Genomic DNA, 18,562 nt, shown 5'->3' with positions numbered 1-18,562 from the left:
CAAAGAAGCTGTCATTGAGATCTGTAGAGAGTTGGAAAGATTTTCATCTGTGAAACCAGAACAGGAGGTTATAAAAAGAATATTTCAGAGATTTTTAAAAAGCTCTTGGAAATTAGAAATTTGATGGCAGACATAAAAACTCAGTGTATGGGTTGGAGGATAAAAGGAGGAAATTTCCCAGGAAGTAGCAATTTTTTTTTTAAGGAGAGAAAAAATAATTAAAAATTCAATCCATGAAGATCCCCTTCCAAGTAAATAGATGTTCCAAAAGAGGAGAGAAATGATTTTTTTAATTCCAGAAAACTGTTCAGAACCAAAGGACATGAGTTTCCAGATTGAGAAGGTGTATTGAAAGCCAAGTAAAATGTATGAAAAAAAAAAAAAACCTCACAGCATGATATATGAAAATGAAATTTCATTACAGAGAGAAAGGACATTACAAAGAACAAGGAGAAAATCCTAAAAACTTTCAGAGAGGGAAATAATTACTTTCAAAGCATCAGGAATTAGAAGGACAGACATCTCAATGGCAATATTGAACCTAAAGAGCAATGTGTTCCAAATTCTGAGGGAAAAGCATTTCCAACCTTCATACCCCATCAAACATGCAAACTTGGAAGGTCTTAAAACACTGATTATCCACGTACTTCTTCTCAGAAACTTCTAGAAGTTGTGTTTTACCAGAAAGAGAACAGAAACAAAGAGGAAGATGTGAGTCTAGAACACAGGGGATGCCATTTGGGACAGAGGCAAATATCAGTACCCAGCAGGATGAAGAAAGGGGATTTCAGGATGATGGGTGTGTGGCAGGCCTCAAGAGCAGCAAATCCAGAGCGGAAAGGAGGCCAGAGGGCTGGTGAGGGAGAGAACCAAGTGGAGCAGTATGTAGCTGCAGGATTTAAGAATACATCCAAAATATTGAAAGCTGTTGTCTTTGCGGCACAGAAGTTGAGTTTGGTGGAAGGTGGGGCAAGTGACTGTTGTTTCTAGTTATAAGCCTTATAGAAATGTTTGACTTTGAAAATTATATACATGTATTGTTTTGATAAAGAAAAAAGGGAAACTCAGGTCTAAATCAGATTCCAGAATGAGAACCCAGGACTAGAAGGCAGCAAAAGTACTTGGTGAAACCATTGGGAAACAAGAGTTGATGAAGAAGGCAGGGCCAAGCTCTAGGCAGAGCAGATGAGAACTTATGTCCCAGGAAACGGGCCAGAATGGGGTCACCCTTTCCCTTCAAGGAAGCAATTCCTAAGTGTGACCTGCCTGGATTTACAGAGGAGATTAGTAGGAACAGAGGATTAAAGGGAGCTGTACATGCCAAGTGCAGTGTCGGGCAATTTATGGAAGCGAGAAGGTGAGCAGAAAGGTGGTTTCTGGAAACTTTGCTGCTCTTTTCTGCTAGATTAGGGTAGGCCCTCCCTCAGACAGTTATGCCCAGCCGTGCAGGCTCACAGAGCTCAAGGCTGGAAGAGCACAAGCAAGCCTGAAATCCTGAGTCCACCTGGGTTTCCCCACTTTCCCTGGTACGTCCTATTTCTGTTTCTTGTGTGTGTGGCTGACTCTGAGAACTCCTTTTTTTCTTTTAGAACCTGACACAGGCCTCCTTTCCCAAAGCCCACCCTACCTGTGAGTCCTATGGCTGCAACCTAGGGACAATGGATTTGACTAGAGATCTGAAAACAAGGAACTGTGGGTAGATCCTGTTAACTTTGTTAACTATCTCAGCTAAAAAAAGGGCCACAGTGAATCTGTAGGTTATTGAGTGTATAGCGGTCAGATTAACATTGGAGGTAGAAAGATCCCCCGTACCTTATTTTTCAATTCATCTGCAAGGGCAAAACAGTCTAGGTGTGCAAAGTTTGAAAGAACTGTATTTCATGTGTATTTGAAGATGTTTATGTCATGCCTTTTGTGATATCATTATTTATGGTTTATGTCATGCCCCTTATGATATTAAACTCAGCTTGACCTATTTTTATGAAAAGTGTTTACTATTTACATTCACAGCTTTTCTCCCAGAAATGGTTCCCAGGATGATAGCTGTAGTTATCTCCTCCTTACAGGCATCTCAGGACACAAGATTGACTTAATTTCACCCCTAGTATTTATAAACTATCTACTAGGGAGTAACAACATGATAGATAAGGTCATTCTCTTCCCAAACATCTTTCATCTTTAAATTCTTAGATTTGTGGACACTAAATCAAAATGTTCTGTGCATCAGTGGTGGGGGAGTTGTCCAAGCAGGCTGTTTAGTAGTTTGGGGCAAAGATCTGTCCCCAAAAGAGATCGTGACCTCCTGAAGGCTCAAAAAAAAAAAAAAAGTTCCCGCTGGTCCCAGACGCATCTTTGCTCTAGCCCAGATTCCTTTCCCTGCTAGCCAGAGAGAAGCATGGGACAAGGGCGGTGTAACAGATGCCTGGGTTGCTGGAGCACCCCCCCCCACACACACACGCACACACTTCGTGGGCTTCAACAGCACCCCTTGTCCGAGGCGTCTGAAAGAACCATGGCTCTGGAGCCCCTCCACACTTGTCCCTTGTGCCCCCCCTCCCCTCCCCGCCTGTCACACACTCCAGGCGCCTCCTTCCGTCAGTAACTGACAAACCAGTTCCAAGTCGGTTACTCCTCCTAAGGAACACAGACCATCTCTAAACACGCCAATCCCCCAAGTCAAAAACAAGACACCCTGGTGATCTGCGAGATGAGTTAGTTGGCTGCGGCGTTTTTCCGAGGCTGTGGCTAAATTTCCACATTTGTGGATTCTGCCTCCATCTGCACCCCAACCCGATGGGGAGGGCAAGCCTGAGGCTTCCGTTTGCCAGGCTTATTCCTACCTCCAGTTCTGAAGTCACCTCGACGGGATGTCCACTGCGATGCCTCCGCCGGCGGCCGGCGTGCGGGTCGCGAGCCCCTGGCGGCGCTAATCCCTCGCGCCGGGACCCCGCGCGCGCGAGCCGCTGCCTGATCACCTGCCGCCGCGGGCGGGGCGCGGGAGGTGGGGGGCGCTCAGCTCGGGCTCCCCGCCCGGGACGCCGCCCCCCGGCGCGCCTCCGCGCCGTCCTTCTGGAGCCGGGTCCTGGCGGTCCGCTCCATGTCGGTGCGAGGACCCCTCCTCCCGCCCGCAGCCCGGGCTGGGACGTTAGGAAAAGACTGTAATGGGATCCCAGCTCGGCCCGTCACTCCCCGGCTCACTTGTCAAAACTCCACAGCATTCCAGAACGCCTTCCCCGGTCACTCCCTGGCGGGGAGAAGGAAGCCGCCCGCGGGAGGGTTTCAGGGACTCGGCGGTTGCCGGCGCAGACACCTTTGTTGACATCAAGCGCTCGGGCGGGGGGGACGGGGGGCGCTTCCCGCCGTAACCGGGAGCAGGTTTGGAGCCGAAAACGCCCTTCCCAGATACCCTCGCCCGGTCAAAAGTTCTCCCCCGAGCCGCGGCGAGAAGCTCCACCTCCCCGGCACCAGTTCATTTCATAACCGCTCCGTTTCATAACCAGCAGCAGCGTGGGTTCTTACAGGGGGTGGGTGGGGGAGCCCCAAACCAGAATCACAACCATCACACCGGGCAGGAAGTCAAGAAACTTTTCAGAAACCTCCAGTCAGAGTCTTTCTGCTGCTTGGACCAAATTTACCACCGCTGAATTACAATCGCCCGGTGACTGCACAACTTAAGCATTTCCTTTATACCTTCTCCCGCTCCCGCGCCCCTCCCGTCATCTGCGGGGTTCAGTCAACAAGTCATCCCCCGGAGAGGCATGAATGGGCTTGGGCCGCTCAGCCATCTCTCCAGCTGCAAACTGATGAGGAAGCCCGACCCACGAGGCTGAATTGTTTACATCACACCCACCGAGGGCTTCCTGTCTTAAATTAATGGGAATACAAATAAGACAGGAAAAGAGTGTTTGCTTTTCTAAAAGCGGAGGGAGGGCTCTCAGAGAGAGGGGGAGTCACCCCACATTTCATTGCACGAAGAGATTATTTTTTTAAACTTCCAATTTTATTTTATTCCACTTTTCCACTTTTAACACTTGTTGAAAAGTAAAAGCATCGCTGTGCCAAACCTCAAACCATTAAGGAAGTTCAGCTCACAACACATTTTCACCTGGCTTCGAAAGGGATCCAGGTCGGAGCTCCCAGAGGGAGCTAGAGGTATGGAGACCACCTGTGGTTGAACGGCACAAATCTAGGCACAAAACGAAGCCCTCTGCCTCCTGGGACTTGAGATGGACACACACTCATCCTACTCCTTGGGTTCATACCAGAATCTTGCCCCAAACCTATGTCTCTAAGCTATGGTTCTCTTTTTGGGCATCCAGCAAACCCTTAAAGTAAATTAGCTTTGCAAGGGATAGATCTGGTGGAATTCGAAGTAATTCATTATAAAGGAAGAGGCAAAAGAAGGCTTCAGTTCTCAGTTACCATTACTGTTACTGGACAGTGTAATTAGAGTCCGGGAGGGGCCAACCCATGTCAAGGCCAGGCTGGAAATCTGTCTTCTCTCAGAAGCAGCCCACAGAGCGCACTGGTAACTAATCATCATAATCACGGCTCCTGGAATCGCCCTCAGTTGCTTCATTCAGGTTACACAACGGCAAACCCAGAGACAGGCAGGAATGCCACGTGGTGGTGGTCCTCCTTTGAAAGTACTAGAAGGAAACAAAACCCCAGGATAAAGTGTATCTCCAGGAGGTATGGGTATTGCAACCAGCAATGATACGTGGAGTTTAGGAGAACACTACGGGTGTCTGATGAGAACAAGCTTTGCAAGCCATGCCTCAAAATACGGCAATTCCTGGGTCAAAACCAGTTAGGCTTATGATTTTAGGAAAAGCCAAGTACATCAGAACTCTTAGAGTGTCTGGCTTACAAATATTATAAGGCTTCAGTGAATGTTGGCTCCTCACCGCCCCCCCCCCATTCCCTCTCCTCTGCTTTGGGGTGGTAGTCCTGGTAGATTCATTAGCATACTTTTATGAGGCATCTCAGTATCTGATAAGTTTTATGGGAATTAGGTTCAAATTGAATGATTTTCTAATAATTTCAGAAGTCATCCTTTCTTCCCTTCTGATTGCTTTCCCCACTGACAGTTTCTTAATGCTTTACTTCTAACTCTCTCTACTCTATCAATCTGGTTATGTAATTTATGATGTGCAAACCAATGTTGTTTAAAGTAAATCCAGGATTTTAAATTTAATACAAATAAATATTCCCCCTTCCCCCACCGACTTTGTTGTCAAGCTCAGTTTAGGGTGTGTATATGCCAGGAATTAAAATTTGAGCACATCTGTATAATAACTTAATTTCAGGAAAGCTTTGGAATGCAGATGACATTCTCATCAGCAGGCTAGAAAGATACGGTGTGCTTGGTCTTTTCCCTCACCAGTTTCACTGCTGACTGGAAAACAGATCAATGGTTCAGTAAACAAAGGGGTGCTTAAAAAGTGGTCTCTAATAATTTTACCCTAGGTCTGGTTTAAATAATACTTACAATTGCTATGTGTACAACCAGAGTCTATAAGTAATATTAATTTGAGCAGAAACTGCTGATATATTAAGAGAATTCAAACACATGAAGGAAATGGTTCATTAAAGAGAGTTTAGAGTTCAGCACGAAGGCTGATTACGAAGTAGTGTCCTGAGGGGGATGATCAAAATGACAGGCACAAATGGGGCTTAATATCTAGATTTGAGAAAAACAAAGATGTGAGGATCACAGCAGACCATGTATTCAATATGAGTCTGCGTACTGTAGCGATAAGAAATAGGCAACACAACACTGGGGCGAGTTCACATTGGCAGGAGGTTGACATGAAAGGGAAGTGCCTCTCCCCACTTCTTCCTCCCCCATAATAAAGAATTTGGCAGCAGACAGACTCTTATTAGGGTGGTATGTCCAGAGGCCCCTTATTTTAAGGGAGTTGGGGAGACACTGGAAAGGTTCCAAAGGAGAACCAAAATGATTAAAGAGACAGAAAATAGAACCTTTGAGGGAAGGTTAAAGGATTTGCAATTGTTTAGTCTAGAGTAAAAACTGCCTAAAGGCAAACTTAACAGTCGTCTCCCATTTGAAGGGTTATTATAAAGAGGATACCGACCAGCTGTTCTTCATCTCCACAGGAGACAAAAGAGGTAAGAGACACAAACGCAACATTAAAATTCGGGTCGGACATGAAGAAGGCTTGCTTGATGCTAATGGTAACTGACTGGACACTGACATCACTGGACAATCTTCACCTATCAGACTCCCTCTTAAGTGATAGTCTCGCGTGTTTAGGCAGGAGCTGGGCTAGAGAACGCCTTCCATTCCCTTCTAGGGCTAAAGTGGTCATCATGACTCCATTGAATGTGGGAGCAAAGATCTTGAGCATCCATGCTCTATGCTCACAAACAAGGCACCACAAGGATGTGATCCTCCCCACAATCATATGCCCACATCTCATTGGACCTTTGTTTATTGGAATGGGTATCTCTAAGAATATGTCCAACTCTTAGATACTGAATAGGTGATGTATATTTAAGAGACTCGCTCCTCTATATTGTTTCTCTGTACAGGCAACGTTGCTTTTTGTTTAGCGGGCACACAAATATTAGTTGATGATGATGTTAATGATAATTATAGCTATGGATTATTAAGTTCTTACTGTAATTAGGTTGGGCACTGTGCTAACAACTTTATGTAGATTATCTTTTTTTTTTTTCAGGAGCCCTGTGAAGTGGGACTAATTATTAGCCTTATTCTAACACAAGGAAACTGAGTCACAACAGGGTTAAGTAATAAAGCTAGTAAATGTTGGAGTTCCCACTTCAAACCCATCTAGTTTGACTCAAAAGGGTGTGCTTAACGATTACACCTCTGCCTCTCATCAAGTATTTTTACCTCTCAGGAGGGAGGAAACATTGCAAAAAGAAGCATTTATGCTTGTTGGCCCAAACTGAGTAAAAACCAAGACTTCTACAGGTTTATTTACATCACCTGGGGAGTACAATCATTTTTCCCCAGCATAGGAGAGGAAAGGACTGGCTTTGCCTTCTGATCGGAAGCATACATTGCTGTCTCTCACCAAGCTGAAGAATCCAATCAAGGTTTACCTCTATTTTGTTATTTAGAGACACTTCGCTATTCATCTATAATCTAACCTTGCATATAGTAGGTCTTCCATGACTGTTGAAAGAATGAATACAAATGCATTACAACAGTGATGCTTTGAGACAAACTGAGCTGAATTGAGTTTTTGCAGCATGCTGGTGGGCAGACTCTGGTGGATCATTTCTCTGGGCCTCTTATCAGAGGTCCCCTGAGTCTTAAAATCCAACTGTTTCCTTTTTTTTTTTTAAAGATTTTATTTATTTATTTGACAGAGAGAGACAGCGAGAGAGGGAACACAAGCAGGAGGAGCGGGAGAGGGGGAGAAGCAGGCCTCCCGCCGAGCAGGGAGCCCAATGCGGGGCTCGATCCCAGGACCCGGGGATCATGACCAGAGCTGAAGGCAGACGCCTAACGACTGAGCCACCCAGGCGCCCCCCAACTGTTTCCTTTAATTCAACATCTATGAGAAAACATATGGATGGGTCACATATTTTTCCACTGTCAACTACTTTTAGATGGAGAAAAGATTTTTAATGGGGTTTATTGAGTGCTGTTGTTTATCAACAATAGATGATTCATGAGTGAAACAAACATCAAAATGATTTTTAGAAAGGCAAATGAACCACACACAAAAAATTAAATGCCTTGATCCAAATTACTACAAAGGACAGATATTTTCCCATTAGGACAATTTATCCTGAGTTTATAAACAGAGAGGGGCATAATTATCCATGTGTTTGCTAACAGATCTAAACCTTATGTAGCTATAAAAAGCTGGAGAGAGGAAGAAAGAGGAAATTCCCAGGAGAAGATCCCCAACCACATCCAGGGCCATCAGATCTCCATAAATACAAAGCCCAGCAGTGGCACCAAGTGAAGCATGAGAAGAAACCTCAAGATTTTAACACAAGCCACAGAAATAACTTTGAATTGTCTTAAAACTAAACAATGACAATTCTACCCAATAAACTTGCAGCTGACACATGGACAGAATGGTGACTTATTGGAGTTCCAGATGTAGTTAATAGAAACATGATGCCCAGAATAAAAAAGGTATTCAGTAAATGTTGATTGGATGTACAGAAGAGTGAATGAATGTCTGAACAGATGCCCAGGCTGCCTCTTTCCTCCTTTAAATCTCTGTTGGAAAGATGTTTCTGAGGCTTCAAGCCCAAAGCCCCCACAGAGGGGTTGAACAATATGACACTGGTACTCTGGGAACAGTTGATGCAACCAGAGATGGTGTCCAACCCAAAGAGACCAATTTGTGACCTTGCCATAAATACAGGAAGGGGAACTGCAGCACCTGTGAACCTTGATTCAAAAGCTCCCATTATTTACAATATAGATTCTAAACTATTTGAAGTCCAACAGAATCAAGCACTAAGTGGCCAGCATCTATTGAACACTTACTGGATGCTGGGTTTTATTCTAAGCCCCTTGTATATTAACTCATTAAATCCTTATTACATTCTTAACAATATGTACTATCCTTATCAACCTGTTTTCCCGGCAATGAAACTGGGCTAAAAGATTCCTTCATGAGCTCACGGTCATGTAACAAGTGTGTGGAGGAGCCAGAATTCAAACAAATTCCACCTGGAACCAGTGTGGGCTCTTTGGCTACCCAATGTTACCTGTCCGAATCCTACCTCCCGCCACTCCTCAGCACAAACTCACTATTCCAATCAAACCGTTTATCCACAAATATTCAAAGAACATTCTCATCTCTGCAGGATGTGTTCCCTGACCTCCCTAGCCCACTGTTACCTCTCTATTCTGAGTGTTCACATCCCTTTTTCTCCAGTGAACGCAACTGGAACTTACCTGGCTCCTATCACATCTCTCCAACTAGATGTTAAGTTCCTTCGGGGGTAGGACAGTGTGTTGTATGGAAATCTGGGGATGTAGTCTGTAGAAAGACCTAGATTTAAAGTCCACATGCCATAATTACCACCCATGAGACCCTGAGTAAATCATTTAATTTTTATTACTCTTATTGGAACCATATTCCTTAAGGGCTTATTGGGGAGGAGAGCTTAAATGAAAAAATGTATATGAAGTGTTGGGGATGATGCCTAATATTGTAAGCTTGTGATTCTCAACCACCAGCTATTTTGCCCCCCAAGGGACATTTGGCAATGTCTGGAAATATTTCTGATAGTCATAACTGGGGAGGGGTGCTTCTGGCATCTGGTGGGTAGAGGTCAGTGATGCTGCTAAACATTCTACAAAGTATAGGACAGGCCCCTGCAATGAAGGATTATCCAGTCCAAAATGTCAATGGCAATAGTGCTAAAGATGAGAACCTTGCTATACACTATTAAAAATTTATTAAAAATGTTTCCATTCCCCTCCCTTTCCTTATTTTTTTACAGTACTGTGCTTATGGTAGGTATTCAGTAAATCTTTGTTGAGTAAACCTATTCATAAGTGGGTAAGTGAATGTATGAATCCTAGGACATTTTACTAGTAAACACCTGACTGGAGGTGTGGTCCAGCCATGGCAAGGGTTGAGTGGGAGTTAATTAACTTAGAACCAGAACTTTCCAATATCCACGCTCAGTGAAAGGAATTCTGAAATAAATCCAATCTAATACCAGGGGCCTGTGCCCAATGAAAGTGATGTCAAAGTTGGTCCTAGGAGAGCTGAAGAATTTAGACAAAGGCCAGCTCCTTCTGACTGGTGGCTTCCCAAATGACTTGCTATTACCCTGCAAATGCCCCCTCATCTGTTTCTAATCCCTACTCCAAAGAATAATAGAGCAAAAGAGCCAGAAGACCATGGAAGAATTTGTTCAACCGCTCATCCCTTGTCCACCACCCACCCCTGCAACAACCACACACAACTTGGAGCCCAATCAAATGAACTCGCATCAAGACCATGGACTGGAAAACATGGTAGAAGCAAAAAGGACATGCAGTCATTACTTGGAGCCTTCATTCAACAGGTTCAGTAATATCGGCTGCAAGAACTAGAAATCCAAGAATAAAAGCCTACATTCCTGGATAGAGCATAAATCACATTAACAGAAACCAGAAACGAGAGAGAGAGTGAGGGAGAAGGAGAGAGAGGAAGGGAAGGGAAGGGAGAGGAAGGGAAGAGAGAGGAAACCATTCCTTCCATCTCCCATTCTCCAGGCTTCGTGGCAACATTTGCTTGCATTCCATCTTCTGCAGTCAGAAAATATAAATGGTTTTTGTGTAGTTGTAGATGAGAAAATTTAAAATTTTAGTCTCCAGTCATCTTTAAGCATCTCTGGGATGTTTAATTACCTGAACTAAATTACCTGCTCAGAACTGTGAGAACAAGATAGGTTCTTTTTTGCCTCAGGCCCCTGAACACATCGAAACCGGGATTGTCCTCCCTGCTCTAATCACCTTCACCTGGCTAATCCCTACTCCCGTCTCTGGACTCAGCTTAGACATCACCTTCTCCAGGGATTCCCCCGACCCTCTCCTAGACCCGTGAAGCTTTGGTAGCATTCCCACTGTCCATTCACTTGACTGCTTACCCTTCTAGACTATAAACTCTTTTAGGATAAGGTTGTATGGCCTTGTTTAATATTTTATTTTCAGGGCCTAGCACCATGCCTGGCATGTATGTGTGCCCAACGGATATTTGTTGAATGGGCGACTATAAATCAGGAAACTTCCAAATGCATTCATCCCTATTAATCCCTAATTACTTATTGAGTGCTTTCTATGAACCAGGAATAGGGCTAGACAACGGGAAAACAACAATTATTACCTTAATATTAATAACAATAACAGTAAAAACAATCACAGCTACTGTTTATTGGACATTTACTATGCACTAGGCATCATGCCAAGCTCTTCCAGTATTCTTTTATAATTATCCACCCAAAACCCCATGTGGCAGACACTATTATTATTCCCATTGAACAGATGAAGAAAGATGCTGAGCCACTTCTATGGACCTTAACCACACAGATTCTATGTGAAAGAATCTCTGACGTTTAAGTCCCTCAAGGTGTATTTACATGGGCCTAACTCACATTGACTAAGAAAAAGTTACCTGTGAATTCACCCATGACCTTTGCTGATGTCTGTCCCCTTGCCTAGAAAGCCCCCATCCACTCTTCATATTGTCTGAAATTTATTTTTAAATATTTTGATACATCAAGTGATGATAACCCTAATCTACATTTTAGAGGCCCTGAGCTAATGTTTGAAGGACACTTATCAGAGTCCACGCTTGAAATATCACTATCTAAAGCTGCAGCAGAAAGTTCTGTTGTTCTCAAAATGGGGGCTAGAAATATTTTTTTTTTCATCTGTGGAATGAGAGATTTTTAAGATAAGTTGGTTAGAAAGGTTTGTGTAGCCACTTCTGTCTTCCCCTGCTGAGTTACAAGAATCCGGGGAGAATCAGCTCCCTGACACCTCTGACTGGTGCTTCAGCTGTGGAATACTATTGGTCTGGGGACCCCCAGTTAATGGAGGATTTTGTCACTGGGCCTGACATTAAAATCAGGCGATTCTTCTCACAGAGGGAACCTGCTGGGAAGGGGCTCACTGGAGCACCTACCAGAACTAGCAGTGGAGATGTCACCAAACATAAAAGCAGGTTGTGGGACTATTTCTGTGTGGGCTTGCTAATGCCTACTCCACGTATGGCAGGAGTCAAAGACTTGCTTTCATGGTAACATACCACCGGGAAGTGAGGTTATCAGACAGGAAGTATAGACCTTTCCTGATTGCTATTGATATTTAACAAAAGAGCCTGACAATCAGCTCAGGTCAGGCTACAACACCTTCTTTCCTACCTGGGTCTCTAGGCAAACACCCATTCATGTTTCAGCACTAAGCTCAAAAATCCTCGCTGCTGTGAAGGCTTTCTTGATGAGTCATCTCCCCTCAGGAGTTCTGAGGAATCATCTAGTTGTTGAAATGGCTGCCTGCATGTGACTGAGATCCTTCTGAGAAACCCCAATTGCTTAAGATAACCTGGGCAGGTCTCTTTCTACATCTTGAAAAAGCCCCAATTTAGCCAGTGGATTTATTTTAGAATATGATTTATTGAGCCAAGGGCCACACTAGGTTCTGAGGAAACACTGATAAGCAGCACTGACCGTGGGCCCAGTGAGCTCAGAGACCACAGTGGGACAAGGAAGGGGCACCAGGCAGTTTGTTACAATGCAGTGTGGGATAACTGCTAAGTCCAGGGAATTGTGACAAGCCCACCAGGGGAACCTAATTAGTCCTGGAAGGCCATGGAAGGCTTCTAGAAGTGACTGTAAGCTGAGCCCTGAGGATAAGCAGACATTAGCAAGGTGAAGAAAATATTCCAGGAAGTGAAAATGGCAAGAACAAAGGTCCAAGGCTGAGAGAGAGATGCCATGTTCTGAGGTCTACAAAGGGTCAGCCTGGCAGCAAGTTTGGTCAGCCTGGGGCCAGTGTGAGGAGAGCAGCAAACTGGGCAGTGGCTAGAGAAGTATGGTTTTGTGAGACAGTGGTTTGGGCTTCATTCTTGAAGGGCTGTTAGCAGGAGTGCCTTGAATGGATTTCCATGTTAGAATGATCATGTTGGCTCCAGGGAGAATATCCCAGAAGACCAGCTGGGTAGAGGCAGAGAGGGGTGAGGAAGCTGTCCTATGAATCCAGCCAAGAAAAGATGGCGCCTACCCTGGGGGTGTCTCTATGGACTTGTCCTTCCCCTTTATCTGGGATAAAACTCGGGCATTGCTCAGTTTACAGGCTCTCTCCCTCTGCTAGACTGTGAATCCCTTGAGGGCAAAAATTGGACTTTATTTATCTCTGGAGCTTCGGTACCTGCAAGTGATAAAGCCCCCAGTAAAGGGTTGGTTGGTGCATGTCTAATGACAGAATTCCTTATGGACAAAAATGATTTCCTTTTGCTGAATGCCTCATCATCAGACCTCCACCCCACCCCTACATCCCTTCCACATCTTCTCTGCTATTGCTGTCTGCAGATATCTCTTGCAGCAACTACTATTCCCTTTTACATTTGGTTGGTCCAAGGGATAAGTGGACTTGCTTCCCTTCATCAGATGCAGATTTTGATTCTAGTCTTCATAGCCCCCTAAATATCTTGCACTGCCCTTTTCTCCCACCGTGGCCCAGCTCATTCCACCACTCTGTGCAGGCAAGACTTTACACAGGTCCCTCCCCCACCATCTTGAAAGTTTCCCAGGGGTGACCTCACCTATGTGGAGCACCTACTCCCTCCCATCTGATATCCTAAATCCATCTCATTATTTAAGTGAAAAAATAAAAGTTTCACCATCTGCAAGAAGCATGCATGAATTCCAACTAACCTGGTACAGAATCTTACCCAAACTTAGTCCCATTAATATGTATTCCTGTCAACTGCATATAATTTGATGGTTCTCCATGTTTTCTCTTCAAGGACATAATACCAGAGATTTGCAGATTCACCTCCTTGTTTCTACCTCCCTTGCTTGTACTTGTACTCAAAGTCCTTCTTCATCCACCCCTTGCCCTGTTCCCTGGACCAAAGAAACTTCTTCTAGCCCACAGAGGTCTTCACTTTGACCTACTCCTGAGAATTAGGACTTAGAAGGATGGATTTAGAAGCATTTAATCCAATCTGCCTCTAGGCCTGGTCCACACTTCAGCCCTGTCAGCTGACTTTATAATAGTGAGCACTATGTTACCCAGAAGGGCCTTCATAGACTCTTAAAGAGAGTTAAAACTGGATAGTACCCCAGAGATTTTTCCTTTTCCCAGAGGCCTTCACCTACCAGGGGCTGGTGCCTTTCCTTCCAAACAGGTTTGTACCGCTGTTGCCAAATAAAATATAAGAGACCCAGTTAAATCAGAACTTTAAGTGAAAAATGAATACTTTTTAAGTATAAGTATGTCTCAAATATTGTATGGGATTTTTTATTTGCTAAATCTGACCACCATAGTTTGTACTTGTTACTCAGAGGTTTATTTTTTTTTAAGATTTTATTTCTTTATTTGAGAGAGAGAGAGCATGAGCAGGGGGAGGGGCGGGGGAGAAGGAGAAGCAGACCCCCCCCTGAGTGGGGAGCCCAACGCTGGGCTCGATCCCAGGACCCTGATATCATGAGCTGAGCTGAAGGCAGAGGCTTAACCAACTGAGCCACCCAGGTGGCCCATGTTACTTAGTTTTTATAAAAATCATATCTACACTCATCAATAGGTAAATAATTATCCAGAAAACAAAGCATATATACATTGTTAGAACATGGAACCCTTGAAAAATATTCTTTGTGCTCTCTGTTTCTCACTCTGATGAAGGTCTTCTTATAAGGGTAGGTTTTTAATCATCTTTATAGTTCACATGGAGTCCCTCACCTCTCTGCCCTACCTTTCTCACTTGGTTTATAATTCTCTTCCCTTGATTACTCTTTGCATCATTAGGTTCAACCATTTGACCTTTCTTTCCTTCCCAAGCAATTACTATTCAATTGAGTACTTCACCTTGACTTGCTCGGTCTTATGATGATGTATCAAAACATCTCCTCTTTACAAGTCAGTGAACCACATTAAGGAAATACTGAATGGCTAGTAAGTAGTTCCCCAATCAATTCTTCCAAATTGACCTCAAGGATCAGATTCCTTTTCCCAATTGCCCCACGCTCTCCAATTCTGGGAAATCCAGAAAAGCAACACCAGGACTCCAGACCTGGCTCTGATCTGGTCTATCATTGCTTCCCATCAGCTGGAGAAAGTTGGGAAAAGCAAAGGACCAGATAAAGCTCCAAACAATATTCTCACAAAGGAAAAGACTGGATCCTTCTCTGGGTCCCAGGGGCCACCTCAACCATGTTGTTTACAAAAGCCACACTATTTACAAATAGTGCCATACAAAGGGCATGCCTAACATCACCCCAAGGAGTGGAGAGTTTAACCCATTTATAAATGCATGTTTGGGGGGAAAAGGGCATGAAAGGGAACTATGACTTTCCAGTTTTCACAGAGAGTAACTGAGATTCCACGTAAGAGACTGTAGGTGAGACTCAGAGGGAACCAGCGTAGCTGGCAAGATCTGATAAGTCATGGATGCTCCCGGGTGGGCTGGTTAGGAAGGAAAGACATTAGTGAGATCCAGAAGGAGTTGTTAGTGTATCAACGGGGGAAAACCCACTTTGTATGACCAGGGTCACAATTTAAAAACAGCCATTGTGGTTGAGAGGCATGTCATTGCTATTTAAAACTTCCATCATATTATTAGTATTATCATCACTCTCATCTGACTATCACTTCATTCCCCATGAGGAAGATAAGACAGATCATTGTCACATACACTTTATAGGGAAAGAAACCACCCTGAGAAGGATGGAACTTCTAGAGACCAGGTTTCCTGACTTCTGGTCCAGGATGCCTCCTTTGCCTAGCAGATAGTTTTTGGTCTATTAGGTACCAGCTGGACACTGGCCAGAAAGCCACTTTCAGACTCATCCCAGTACCTCTGGAAGAATGTGCTAGGATTAGGGTTTGGGCTGTACTGGAGTGAGCAACCCAGTGGGAAGAGGAAGGCCTGGGTTTGGATCCTGGCTCTTCTTTGCCAGTGTGGATTCTCTCATCTATAGCTGGGGATAATGACAATTACCTCGCAAAGGTGCTGTGAGCTATAAAATGAGCTGACGTGTGTGGAGTCCTGGCACGGAACTGCAATATGCATAAACATCATTATTAACAATGGCTCTAATTGTAGGTTCAGGAATCTCACTTGCATAGAGGAGTTCAAATATATGCAAATCCCCACTAAGATAGGGAAGAAAGGGATGGAAACTGGTAGTTTTTCAAAGCTACCAAAAGATTTGTTGAGTTATATGTTTTTCTGAAGTGACAAGAGAAAGCTGCAAATTAATAATGGCTCATATTTGTCGAGCACTTGCTGTGTGTCAGACACTGTGATGAAACTTTACATGGATATCCTCATCTTCTCTCCCATCACCTTATGTCTTAGGTATTGTTCTTCTTTGCTCCAATTTATAGGTAGGGAAATCCTTGGTTTAGTGGGGTTAAGAAATTGCCTGATGTTACATGTTTTATAAGTGATGGGATCAGGACTCATTAAATTCATGTTCTTAAGCACACATGTGTAGTCCAACCAAACCATTCATGTGTGCATGTTTGCATGCAAGTTCGTAAGGAAATATACCAAGTATCAGCAGTGGTTACCTCTAGGTGGTGGGATTACAGGTGATGTTGACTTTCTTCTTTATGCCTTATTGAATTGAATACTTACTGCTTTTATCATTTAAGATGTTTTTCATTTTGATAACAAACACAAACTTTAAAAATAAACCAAAATGAGGACACATGTGGGGGGAGGAAAGATATAAATAGGCATGACATTTTCAAAGACCATCATATTAAACTTTCAATTTTTTCTTTCAATCCAAGAAACCTTCATAGAATAAAATGAACTTCTTGAAAATAAGAATTATATTCCTCCCTGCCACCTGAAAGCTCAGGTTCCATCAGCCCTGTCTTTCAGGCAGATTTGAGTTCTAAATCTTAAATCTGCTCATGGTTTGAGCATCAACATTAAACCAAAGAATTTTACAATTACCTACAACATCACCAATGAGTTAGTAAAATCCTTTTTGTTTTACTACATTTTCCCTTTGCACAACTACTTATAACTTATGAGCAAACTCCTTTCTCTTCTCTGGTCATTACCAAGGGATACAATGATGATAGATCAGCAAAGCGAATATTCATCTTACTATTTGCTCTGAACTCCGAAGTCTTCCTCAAGGAGAACTGTGATGATAAATAAGATTCAGTACCCCCTGTAAACAGAGCTAGTCCTCAACGATGACCTCCGTGGGAGAGTATGGAAAGCAAATCAAAGGAACTCAAAAAATGATGACTTTTTCCTGTTTTTCTGCTGTTGGCAATAGTGCGTGAGGAGCATGAGAAATTCACCTGTCCTCCAGAGCTGGGGCTCAGTTTCTTCCTGGTGAGAGCTGCTGGGGTCCCCTAGGCCATATGATCTGGGAGGATGAGAGGGAGGTGTTCTGAGAAGCCAAGAGGAAGGCTGAGGGAGACAGAGGCTGTGCCCTCCCTTCATCCCATTGGAGCTTGCTTATAAGATGAGGCTAAGAGGCTCTCACAAGAGCAAATGGTTTGGAGTTCAACTAAGCAAGGTGTCCAGATTGCCTTCATAGATCTGACTTCCTGGGAATGCCCAGACTTGGAATTATCTGGAATTACAGTTGCTGCGCTAGATGCATGAAGGTGGCAGGGAGGTAGGATAGCCAAAATTGCATCAACACCAGACTACTAAATCAATGAAAAACCACCACTAAAAACCACAGACCTGTGAAGAAAACAGAGACAACTTGTCTGCCTACCCTTTGTTCTCTTTAATTTCATAAAGCAATGCCTCCACGTAAGTTTTAGAGAACTCACCTGTACATTTGCATGTCTGTGTACCTGTTTGAATTTTGGTGATTTTCAAAGTGGAAAAGTGGGATTAATGATCAAAGTCTTCTAGACTCTGAGACTGTGCTGGCCACATGCTCATGCAAATCACTCTGGATAGCATTTCCAGCTCCACAGGTTTCCAGAGTCTAAAATATACCCACAGTCCATAAAGTCTGGAAATACAAAATATTATTTTTAGTATTTTCTTTTTTACAGATTGAAGATGTCCTTGACAGAATTTTGTACATTTTATCCATGTTTCCAGAATTAACAGACACCATATGTATATATATTTTTTTCCCTCACCCTCTCTTTTTTTAAGCCTTTCTTCCTCTCTTCTTTAGTCTTGACTCATGATTTGCTTTATTTTGAGCTACTGTATCAGTCAGGGTTTGATCAGAGAAGCAGGACCATCAGGACCAATACATAACATGGGATTTGTGATAGGGATTTGACTTCACACAATTGTGGGAGCCAGTTCCAGAGTTTATGTACTCGTAAGGCTGTTTCTTCTGTCTGAGGCGGGGCCTGAAATCAGCAGGGCAGGCAACCCAGAAGGAAATACTCAGGTAAAGTGGGGAGAGCCAGGGCCCACAGAAACGTTTAAGGAAGAACGGGATCCTGCCTCACCCTCCAACTCGGATGATTTTGCTGACCTGTATTAGAGCTGAACATGCTTCTGGACCAGGCATCAGGGGAGCTGGAGGAGGAGATCAGGGGCTGGAGGAACCACATCGCCTGCCCTGGCCCGGGGGTCAGGGAACTGAGGGAGGAAACCCGGAGGAGCTGTGAGGCAGAGCTCCAGCTGCTGTACCATTCCAAAAAGGTGAATTACAAGAGATGGTGCCCAGCACTCTACACCAACCTTCTGAGTGCTCACATGCACACATACATTCCAAATCTCATACCCAAGTCCTCTCATGGCCCACACTAACACAGAAGTGTGCAAGGAAGACATCTGGGAAATGTAGCACTAGCTTAGTTAAGTCAACCCCAAAACAAATCCAGCATCTCCTCCACTTCGAACTCAGATTCTCCAGGCATCGGCCCCACAGT

The 18,562-nt window shown here is 43.9% G+C and overlaps 1 protein-coding gene across 6 annotated transcripts in view; it reads right to left on the bottom strand.

The window, feature by feature from the left end:
• PDZD2 (PDZ domain containing 2) overlaps positions 1-18,562 on the bottom strand; it is a 343,515-nt gene that overhangs the window by 176,785 nt on the left and 148,168 nt on the right. Inside the window, exon 1 of one of the 6 annotated variants that reach the window (XM_036105932.2) lies at positions 2,841-3,347. The exons of the other annotated variants lie outside the window; for them this stretch is intronic. The gene's annotated coding sequence lies outside the window, so the exon portion shown is untranslated. Of the gene's footprint in view, positions 1-2,840; positions 3,348-18,562 lie in introns of those variants that run through there. 6 annotated transcript variants of the gene reach the window in all.

Source organism: Halichoerus grypus, chromosome 2, assembly GCF_964656455.1.
Source record: "Halichoerus grypus chromosome 2, mHalGry1.hap1.1, whole genome shotgun sequence".
Taxonomy (NCBI): Eukaryota; Metazoa; Chordata; class Mammalia; order Carnivora; family Phocidae; genus Halichoerus; species Halichoerus grypus.
The sequence above is the reverse complement of the archived record's forward strand: the minus strand, read 5'-3'. Positions and strand labels throughout refer to the sequence as shown.